At 44.7% G+C, this 11,607-nt stretch overlaps 1 long non-coding RNA gene across 1 annotated transcript; it reads left to right on the plus strand.

Moving 5' to 3' along the window:
* The first annotated feature begins 1,978 nt into the window (after nucleotides 1-1,978).
* LOC148042522 (uncharacterized) lies at nucleotides 1,979-9,464 on the plus strand. The gene is made up of 3 exons (XR_015695107.1): nucleotides 1,979-2,261; nucleotides 6,741-6,803; nucleotides 9,140-9,464. It is a non-coding gene; the product is annotated as an uncharacterized LOC148042522 (long non-coding RNA).
* The last annotated feature ends 2,143 nt before the right edge of the window (nucleotides 9,465-11,607 follow it).

Here is an 11,607-nt window from a genome sequence, read left to right on the forward strand (position 1 = left end):
GGCCCACAGTGCCTTGGCCAGCAAAAATGGACCTTTGGTGTGGCGTATTCTGCCCTCCCAAGCTCCGTTTTTGTTGGCAGAGGGATGCAGGAGGATGTCGTAGCCAAAAACGGAGCTAAGGAGCCCGTTTTCTCTGGCAGAGCACTCCGGTAACCAAAGGCACCCCCAACATGAGTGACATTGAGCTGGCCATGCCCACCCTGGCCATGTCTATCCCAGCCCCCCCCTGAGGTCAAAGACAACCCTGATGCAGCCTCAATGAAATCGAGTTTGACACCTCTGTCTTACCTGGTCAACTTTCAAAGGTGTGGACTACAAATACCACAATTCTGTTCGGTTATGGGATTAGGGGAGCCGGTTTGCACAATTTGCCCAGATTAGGAACAGTTTCATTTTTTTAAATTTAATGTAATTTTTTCAATTATTTTATGTTTTCAATCAAAGCTACTCATGCAACACTGGATCCATCAGACCAAGATAGCAATAGCACTTAGACTTATATACCACTTCCAAGTGCTTTTTCAGCCCTCTCTAAGCAGTTTACAGAGTCAGCCTATTGCCCCCAGCAATGTGGGTTCTCATTTTACCCACCTCGGAAGGATGGAAGGCTGAGTCAACCTTGAGCCGCTGAGACTCGAACTGCCAAACTCCTGGCATTCGGCAGTCAGCAAAAGTAGCCTGAAGTACTGCATTCTAACCACTGCACCACCACACCTCATAGATCCCATCAAGAAGACCCAGAAGGAGGCAGGGATGAAGGGCCGGCACTCACTTCCCTTACCACTTGCCACCAACACCTCTGTGGGATGGAGTGTTACCTGCTCCCTCCCTGCCGGCTACAGCCTGGGCCCTGCCTGCCCTGCTTAGCTGGGCAGTTGGCCGGGAAAGCAGTGAGGAAGCAAGCGGCAGTGAGTCGTGAGGGAAGCGAGCGTCGGCCAGCATCCCTGCCTCCATCCTCCGAGAGCCGTGGCAGCATGGGAAACTGAGGCTCCTTTGCCAGCCTTCCAGCTGGCAAAACAAATTTTTGCGGTTCTGTGGGCGTGGCTAGGTGGGGGGCATGTGACTGCATGTGTGTGAGTGATGCCAAGTAGGCCACACCCACTCAGTCACATTCCTCCCACCTAGCCACACCCACAGAACCAGTGGTAAAAAAATTTGAAACCCACCCGTCCTATACCATTTCAGACATGTGACTGTCCAGCCTCTTTTTTAAAAAAGCTCCAATGATGATGCACCCATAACGTCTGAATGCAAGCCATTCCACTGGTTGATTGTCCTCACTGTTAAGAAGTTTCTCCTCAATCCCAGATTGCTTCTAACCACCTCCAAAGTGTTCCCTAAAACCCAAGGTTTAAGATGCATCATTTGCATCTACCAGATTCAAAGAAGGTCTGTCAGATCTTTTTTTAAATGATTGACTTGCAGTCCAGTCCTTCCATTATTCTCCCCTTGTATAGCCCCTTTTAACAAAAGAGCAAACGATCTTATCCGCCGGGCTGGGTTTCAAGGAATCACGAGGCTGCAAATTTGATTTAAAGTTGAATCTTTGCCCAGCTGAGCAGACCCCGATCCTTGGCAGTTGTTAGCCTCTCTCCACCCCTTCCATCCGTTGAAAACAATATATTTTTATTTTTATTGTGGCCATAGAGTCACCAAGTCGTAAACCTCCCACTGGAAATGTTTTTGAAGAGCCAGGAAATATGTCTACCTTGCCAACACTCCAAATAAGAATTATTTTCATTTTTGCTGCTATGGAAAACTACATTTGAACTTTTCCTTCCGTCCTTCCTTCTCTCTCTCTCTCTCTCTCTCTCTCTCTCTCTCTCTCTCTCTCTCTCTCTCTCTCTCTCTCTTTCTCTTTCCCTCCCTCCCTCCCCCCCTCTCTCTATGTCTCTCTCCGTCTCTCTGTCTCTCTGTCTCTCTGTCTGTCTCTCTGTCTCTCGTGCTTTTAAGCCTAACCACACCCTCTTCCTCCAAAAGGAAACACTGTAATTTCAAACATTCCTGTTTGCTTTTGAAACTGGAAACTAGCTACCAAACAAGAGCTTGGAGAGAGCTTCTCCGTGTGCCCTCTGGGAGGGGTTCTCGGTTATATAAACCCCAACAGATTTGGAAGCAGAGCAACCGGCCCGGACTCCATTTGGAAACTGAGAATCTACCGCTGAGCAGACAGCAAGGCATCCCCCAACGGACAGAAAAGATGTTTAAATTCAATTTGTCAGAGGAAACATCCAAGATAGGCAACACTGCACAGGGCACAGGTAAATAGACTCTGGTTCACCTCTTGTCATTTTGGAATCTTTTCAATGCCCTTGGTTGATATCTAGCCTTTATAGGTGGAGAATTCGCTTCTAAGCTCACCGTGGTCTTGGTGTCCACATCTTGCTGGCTTTGGCTGATCTGGAGAATGGGTCGACCTGGGTAGTACAGGATGGGAGGCCACCAAAGAATTGAGAGTTGCAAGCCAGATTTGGAAGCTACAAAGACCTCCCAGAGAAAGAGTGGCCAAACTTGCGTAGCACAGCCAAGAAAAATAAACCAATGTGTCAAGTCATCAGGAGTTGAGGTCAAGGGAGGCTGCTCCCCACCCCAGTGTCTGTTCCTAAGTTGGAGTGTGCAAGTTGGTGTTAAAGGAGAGAAAATTGTTCATTTCCAGGCTTACTTGGAGAAAGGGATATGTCCAATAAAATAAAAAAGGAAAGTTTGTGATATGTCCAATAAAAGGAATGTGAGATAGACCTGGGAAACCTTTACCTGTCTGCATTTTGGGGGAGACTCAGATAATGCCAGATAATGCGATATGCTTGCCAAACAGTTTAATTTAAATAGGTAAAGTGGTAGCTTATATATTTTTCCCTGCTGATTTTTTAATACAGCTAGATTCAAAACATGGAGCCTGCCTTCCTTCCTTCCTTCCTTCCTTCCTTCCTTCCTTCCTTCCTTCCTTCCTTCCTTCCTTCCTTCCTTCCTTCTTTTCTTCCTTTCCTTCCCTTCCTTTCTTCCTTTTCTTCCTTGGGATCTTTTGTTTCTTCACCATTGATATCCTCAGTTTTTTCCTCCTTGTGGCATTTTGGGATAGAGAGACGTGAAAAGGAGTGGAAAAAAATAAAAGCTCTGCAGGGAATCATTTCGAAGACCTGATCTTGTATGTGAAATTTTAGAGAGGGGAAGAGTAAAAAACAAAACACCTCTGTCTTTTTTCCTCATGATTTTTTGGGGTGGGGTGAGTTGTTATGTAACACAAGTACCCATTTCAGATGCTGAGGGTGCCATGACCTTGTAGATTTCATAACTAAAAATCAGAGCACAGGGATGTAGGTTGAATAGAAACCCAAGAAATGTTTTAACAAAGAATTTCTTGTTTATTAGAAACTGAGAATGTTTGGTTTTCATCTTTATTCTCCCAGAACTGTGTCACCCTGAGGCATTATCTTGCCTTTTGCTCTCTTTTTTTTTTCAAAAGGTGTGGTTCAAAAAATTGAAAGACACACTCACAAACGACATTCTGTAGCTTTCAAGTCCTGTCAAGTCACAAGATGTTATTTTAAACTTCTCCAAAGGGTAATAATTATATACATTTATATACGTTCACCACCTGACCAGAAATCAAGGTGACTTACAGAATTCTCAAAGCAGCAAATTTTACAGCTGGGAGACAAAAATCAGAAAGAATTAAGTAGTGCCTTTTAAAAGTAATAATTCTTACTATAAGGCCCAAGCTTAAATTCCTTGTCCCTGATTCCTTGTTTTTTGACTTTCAATGACTAATGTAACTTTCCCAGAGTTCAGTTATGCCTGAAGACAGGATTAGCCCTCATAAACATAGATTTTGGCACAAGGAGTCCACCAATTATATTTTCTTAAACAGTTTTCTCATAGTTTTTCTTTTCTTCTACTTAAGAAGCCTCTGAGCCTCTAGCATCTGTTCACCTAACTCTTTTTTGGGGAGAATTTCTGCTAAGCTATGCATGGGGGGAAATCTGCAATTTTTCAGTTGTCCTATGCTGCCTCTATTTTCCTGATCCATTTTTTTTTAAAAAAAATATGACATTTTTATGCCAGAAAAGCAGTGGTAGGGCAGTGGTTAGAATGCAGTACTTCAGGCTAACTCACTTCTTACTCCAGCAGTTTGATTCTCACTGGCTCAAGGTTGACTCAGCCTTCCATCCTTCCAAGGTGGGTAAAATGAAGACCCAGATTGTTGGGGGCAAGAGGCTGACTCTTCTACATACTTAGAAAAGCACTGTGAAGCAGTGTATGAATCTAAGTGCTATTGCTAGTGCTATCCAGGTCATGTGGTTCCACGCAGAATACCAGAAGACATATGTGTATGTCTGTGTATATCTGTATGTGTGTATGTCTGTGTGTGTGTGTGTGTTCCAGCATAACTCTGGAACGCCTTGAGCAATTTCAACCAAACTTAGTACACAGATGACTTACTCTTTGGAAATAAATACTGTGGGGGTAAGACACCCCTAAAACCCCTCGGGGTGTGTGTTCTGTTTAGATACAGCCTGTTGTGCCTTAAATGGATTCTACTGTACTGCCGTAAAATGGCTTCTACTGTACAGTGCAGTGGAGTTGCCATGGTAACAGTTTCACAGTACTCCACAAGGGGGCTCCCCCTGGTAAGGGGGAAAATCCAACATTAGAAATTACATTTGGTCCTGATCTTTTCAACAAGGCTTTGATTATTTTTGAGGACAAATGTACGGCCAATATTACTGCAATTCTGCCTCCATTACAAGACCATACTTCATACAGATTACATACGAGAAAAGAACTACAACGTTGAACAGCTTAGTGCAAATGTCATGGACAAGCAGTCACTTCTAAATTAAGTTCAGAAAAGAGCATGCCAAATGATCATGGATCAACTAGCAGAACATCAAAGTGGTATCACTTTCCTTGACACTTCTGGGGGCACAAGGAAAACATTTGCAACTAATTTAATTGCTGCTGAAATCAGGTCTTTTCCTGTCTTAATACAGGATTAGGATAAATAAATACCTAGGCAATGCCAGGTTATCAACCAGTTAACCATAAAAGCACAGAAAGAGAAGGAAGAACCAAACAGCCATTGAACTATGACCACCATCAAGCTTTCAACATTCCCTCTGCACCATCTTCCAAGGGACCAGTGAGAAATTATTGGGCTTCACTGGTATTTCCATAAGACAATGTTTTGACAAAGGAGACAAAGAGAACAGCAACATTTAAGAAGACTGGAACAGCAAGAATTCCATATAACTCCATTGACATAACCAAATGGTTTCTCCCTTACTTTCAGGTTTCAAACATCAGAATTAATTTTATTACTCGGACAAGGGTTACCAGGATGGAGAAAAGCCGTCTTGAACAACCAAATAGTTTTGGTTTGGTAGTCAGTGAGAAACACAATAGAAGAGAATATTTGTAGCTCTGGGTTGAACCGAGGAGTCCTTGTTGCTCTCTGAAACTCAGTAGTTCAACTGCACATGATGCATCTATCCACTATGAAACATAGCCCAACTAGAATATGCTATTCTAAGAATTCAGAGGTCCTTTGCAATGCACTCTTTTGCTACATTCAGGATTCAATGCAGCATTCAGCACCCCACCTCTTGCCCTTTCCAATGAACAGAACTGAGCACCATCAGCTACTTGAGTTGATCTCCAAATGACCCCGGAGAAGGCTTGAGTGGGCCACCAAAGGGCCCTAGAGGTTGACCCCAAATTTACCTTGGACGCTGATGTTCAGACAGTGATTACTCCAGAAGCTTGAGTTGACCTGAAATGACCTCTAGAGGATTGGGTTGACCCTCCCTGATGAACCCTTGAGGCTTGATTTGACTCTCAAGTGACCTCTGTAGGCTTGGGTTGGCCACCAAAGAGCTCTAAAGTTGACCATAAATAAACTTTGGAAGTTGGTGTTAAGACCAGGATCACTCCAGAAGCTTCAGGTGACTTGGAATGACCTATGGAGCTTGGGTTGATCCCAGAGTTAACCCTGGAGGATTTATTTGAATGACCTCTGGAAGCTTGAATTTGCCACCAAAGAGCTCTAAAGTTGACCCTAAGTATTGCTTGGAAGCTGAGGTTGAGATCAGGATCCCTCTAGAACACGGGTCATGCACAAAACGTAACTTTGTTTGAGAAAAATTGGAATGTAGTTATGAGTAACCTAATTTATTCCTACTACTGGGAATTTTTATGCTAAATAGGTTGTCAGTGTTCCAAATGTTATCCAAAAGTAAGTCCAAAGCAAAGTTCCAATTTATTAAGAGAGCCATGTTGGCACATCTGGGAAAACCCGAATCTGAAAGCCTCCTGGTTTTCCACTCTTGGTTGAAAGTTCAAGATTTTGCCCCCACAACCACAAGTCCATGCCATGGTTCAATCTTCCACTGCCATCCTGGCAATTCCACCCATCCAGTTCTGGTCAGGTGCAGAGACAAAGGATGACCTTGGCTTTCTAGAAAGAATTTTGTTATGGCTTCAAAGGATCTAACTCCTACAACCTTCCCTCCCATTTTCCCACAATAGAAAATGCACAGCAGAATAACAGAAAGTGTGGCAGGCCAAAGATCCAAAAGAAAAGATGGCTGCAGGCCTGACATAGGCCTTTCTAAATAGCATTGTTTTCACTGTACATGCTAGTTTGGCTATTGTTTTTTTTTTTTTAATGTAAAATGAACTGCTTTAGGCAACTGGTGTTTGATTGTTGTGATAATAATTTATGTTACTGTTTATGATTGCAGTTAACTCAGCAGGGCAGGCTGTGCAGCATGTTCTGGATCAGGTAACAGAAACTGGTCAGAAAGGTAAGGCAGACAGTTTATATTCAGTTACAAGCAGCACCTTTACTCTTACAATAAAAGAAAATGGTACACTTTTTTCCAATTTGGAACAGTTTGCCTCCTGTACAGACATCTAACTAGAGAAGTCAGGTTTGATCTTGCTTGTAATAAATTTGTCTTCAGTTAGCCTATACCAGTGATGGGGAACCTTTTTGGCATCTGCAACCCGGAAGAAGAACTGCCCAGGGGGCATGAGCATACCCAAAAATGAACTTCCGGTTTCCAGTGTGTGCATGTACGCTGGCCAACTAGTCCTCCGTTTTCTGGCCCACATGCATGCACGACGATCAGCTGGCTGACATACATGCTCATGCTGGAAAACGGAGGACAAGCTCTTCCAGTTTCTGGCACTGCCGCACACACGAAGGCCAGCTGATAGTCACGTGCACATGTATGCCAGAAACCCAAAAGAAAAACGGGTAACGCTGTTCATGCTAGGCGACATGACTCCGCATGCCACTTCAGGCATGTGTGCCATAGGATCACCATCACTGGCCTATACGAAAGAACAGACAACTCTTCAAATCAAGAAATTCTGTTCTTGAAGGAGAAAGTCAATGTTGTTGTTGCTGTTTTAAAAAATCAAATGCACTTTATTAGGCACAGTTTTATACTAGGCTGTTCCTGCCACCGATTGATCTTGGTTGATCTCAAAAGAGCTAAGCAGGTTCGCGTTTGGTTAAGACTTGGATGGGAGACCCATCTCAGCATTATGGGTGAGACTGAGAAGCCAGAAGAATTTTACCGATGAAGAAATAGCAAATCACTTCTGGATCGGTGCCAACTTCCGTTATAATGGCAGGGTTATCAAGAGTGAACTTGATGAATGGTGGGATTAATTTTTGTTTCTTTTTGGAAAGCCAAGAGGAGCTTCAAGTTTGTAAATTATCCTAGAAACTATCAATACTCAGAGGCAATGGAAGATTACTTGTGTCCTCCATCTTTCTGAGTCTTCATGGCCCCCCTCCCACCCACCCCGGTGTTGGATTGACGTTTGGGGCTCAGGAGTTTTAAAGAGGATTTGGACTAATGTCAAGGTTCCAAGTAACACCCCCAACGAAAGAAGACTCCGAGGCTTGAAGTTCCTCAAAGTTCCACTTAATTAGAGATGTTATATTGGCACATCTGGGAAAACCCGAATCTGAAAGTTTCCAGGTTTTCCCCAACCAAAAGAAAGTCCAAGCCCCTGCCCAGCACCCACATGTCCATCACATGGCCCAATCAGGCACCATCCCAACTGAAGATGCCTCCCAGTCACACCCTTCAAGGTGCAGGGCAGAGTGGCCTTAACTCTCGGAGAAAGGAATGTCATCATGACTATATATAACCCATACTCCATATAATCCCACCTCGCATTTTCTCACAGCATTAAATGTGGCAGGCCTGAAGGTCCAATACAAAAGATGGCTTCCAGGCCTGACAACTTGATTATGAATAGGATTAGGGTTCAGGGATGAAAACATGAAGTCATAGAAAATAAAATCCAACAATGACAGGTGTCATCTATTTTCAAAAGATTGAAACTGAACCATTGACAAATTGGTCTGGTCAATGTTTAATTATTTAGGATTTTTTAAAACTCATTTTGAACAAATCAGCATTATACTGGGGAAAAGCCAAATGCTGTCATTAGGGAGTTTTCTGTTAAGAAAGGGTTGAATGGGATGGTATCTCTTGAGAAGTGTAATTTGTTAAGTGGACTGGATCACATGGATCTGGGAACCTTAAGAATTATCAGCAGCGTTCTAAGATCACATGGTTTCGGCAGATTATAATAGGGGTGTCAAACTCAATTTCATTGAGGGCCGCATCAGGGTTGTGATTGACCTGGGGAGTGGGGGGGTGGGGTATGACCAGAGGGTATGGCCAGGTCAACATCATTCATGTCAGGGGCTCCTGTGGCAGCCCAAGCGCTTTGCCAGAGAAAACAGGCTCCCATTTTTGGCTGCGACGGCCTCTTGCAATCCTCTGCCAGCCAAAATGGAGCTCGGGAGGGTCACGTGCGGCCCTGCCGAGCTCCATTTTCACTGGCAGAGACACCGAAGCCTGGTGCTTCACTGTTTCCAGGGAGGCCCTGTGGGCCAGATCTAAGAACCATGCAGATCAGATCCGGCCCTCAGGCCTTGAGTTTGACACCCTAGATTCTAATATAAAAGGCTCTGGGAATCTATCCTCGGAAGAGACTTCAGAGATAATTTATGACAGACTTCAGGAAAGGTCAATTTTGCTATATCCCCAGGGAGGCAAAGTTGTATATTAGGGATCCTTAACCCTCTTGTGATTTCCCTTTTGTTTTATAGTTATTGATGACACCTGCAAAACGGCACAAGATACTGGTGAAAAAGCTGTGCAAAATGTCACCGGTCAGATAACGGCGTGGGGTAAAAGCTTTGGTGAGAGTGGAGAGAAGAAGGAAGAAAAGAAGAATGTTTCAACCTAAATGGGGTGGTCTTCCTTTTGGCTTACCTGGCACATTTGAAACGATGCAACTATCTTTTTATGCATTGGAAATTATCTTCCCATGGCTACCCTATTAGATGTATTTTACATCTTTGTTGGTTAAATTATATATTGCGCAAATTTTGTCGCCATATCAAACATTAAAATTTTTTAATTCCAAGTGAATGGGGACAGCTTGTTTCTGATCATTGCTTTCCATGATTATATCCTGCAGAGTGAAAAGACTAAATGTAAAAAAGATGCCACAATATAAAAAAGATGTGGAGACTCTAGAAAGAGTGCAGAGAAGAGCAACAAAGAGGATTAGGGGACTGGAGGCTAAAACATATGAAGAACGGTTGCAGGAATTGGGTATGTCTAGTTTAATGAAAAGAAGGACTAGGGGAGACATGATAGCAGTCTTCCAATATCTCCTGGGCTGCCCCCAAAAAGAGGGAATCAAGTTATTCTCCAAAGCACCTGAGGCTTCTCGCTTCTTGCAATGGGTGGAAACTAATCAAGGAGATAAGCAACCCAGAACGAAGGAGAACAGTTAGAACAATTAATCAGTAGAACAACTTGCCTCCAGAAGTTGTGGATGCTCCAACACTGGAAGTTTTTAAGATGATGTTGGATAACCATTTGTCTGAAGCGGTATAGGGTTTCCAGTCTTGGCAGGGGGTTGGACTAGAAGATCTCCAAGGTCCCTTCCAACTCTCTTGTTCTATTCTAAATCGTACAATGAAGAGCTAAGGCAACATATGCTTCGCCTATCAAAGGATTAGGGGTGACATGAAAGCTCTCTTCCAGTATTTGAGGAGGCAGTCACAGAGAAGAGGGGGATCAACCTATTCTCCAAAGCACTTAAGGGCAGGACAAGAAGTAATGGGGTGGAAGATAGAAGGGACCTTGGAGATCTAGTCCAGTGATGGCAAAGGTTTCTGTCCTCATGTACCTAAATTGTGTGCGTGTGCCCCACATCCACAATGCAGTGCCCCCACCCCCTTGCACGTGTGACACCCACCCAACCCATGCTGGAGAGGAGTTTTTGCCCTCCCCAGGTTCCAGAGGTTTTCCTCGAGCCTCTGGGAGGGCGAAAACTGCTTCTGAACTCCGGAAAGCCTCTAGAGCCCAGGGGAGGCCATTTTCACACACACACACACCCAGAGGCCTGAGGAAAGCCTCCAAAGCCTGGGGAAGAGCGAAAAGGGGACTTCCGGAAGCTCTGTTTTTTGCCCTCCCTAAACTCCGGAGGCTTTCCTGGAGCCTGGGGAGGCCCTCCGGAAGCCAGAAATGGTCTGTTTCTGAACTTCCGGTAGGCCCTTTTTTGCCCTCGCCAAGCTCCGGAGGCTTTCCTTGAGGTTGGGGAGGGCAAAAACGGCCTCCCCCAGCCCTCTGGAGAGGCCAAAAATCAGCTGGCCAGTGTGCGCATGCGTACTGGAGCTGACATAGGGCTATGGCTCATGTGCCCGCAGAGATGGCTCTGCGTGCCACCTGTGTGCACAGGTGTGCCATAGGTTCGCCATCACGATTCTAGTCCAACCCCTTGCCCAACGCAGGAGATCTTATTCCACTCTTGACAAACCTCTTCTTGAAAAATTCCACTGATGGAGCATCCAACAACCCCAGAAGGCAAGCTGTTCCATTCGTTGGATTCGTACTCTCAGGAAATTCCTCCTTAGTTCTAGGTTGACTCTATCCTCCACCCCATTACTTCTTGTCCTGCCCTTAAGTGAGGGAAGCAGTTTTCGCCCTCCCAGAGGCTCAAGGAAAGCCTCTGGAACCTGGGAAGGACAAAAACTCCTCTCCAATGTGGGTTGGGTGGGTGTCGCACGTGCAAGGGGGTGGGGGCACTGCATTGTGGATGTGGGGCACACGCACACAATTTAGGTACATGAGGACAGAAACCTTTGCCATCACCGGACTAGATCTCCAAGGTCCCTTCCAGCCATGATTTTATTATATCAGGAAATTAAGAGGACTGTCTTCTCAAAGCGTACAGTGGAGGAATCTGAACAGAGAAAACCACCAAGCTCAGAGGGTACCAAGGACCTTTATTTTAACCCTGAGCCACAAATACTCTCCTTTATAAATTCCCATGAATGCCAGGGCTGGAATGATCTCCACATCAGGGGAAGGAAATGGATTAGTTTTTTTTTCTTTCTTTGTAATCTGAAGTGTGGACATGGGGCTGCCCCTGAAGAGTGTTCGAAGACTACAGTTGGTCCAGAATGCAGCCGCCCGAGCGATAATGGGTGTACCTAGATACACCCATGTTACACCTATCCTCCGCGAGCTGCACTGGCTTCCCATTGGTCTCCGGACCCGC

Source organism: Thamnophis sirtalis, unplaced genomic scaffold (assembly GCF_051295495.1).
Source record: "Thamnophis sirtalis isolate CommonGarterSnake01/CBP01778 unplaced genomic scaffold, rThaSir2_p1.2 scaffold_15, whole genome shotgun sequence".
NCBI lineage: Eukaryota > Metazoa > Chordata > Lepidosauria > Squamata > Natricidae > Thamnophis > Thamnophis sirtalis.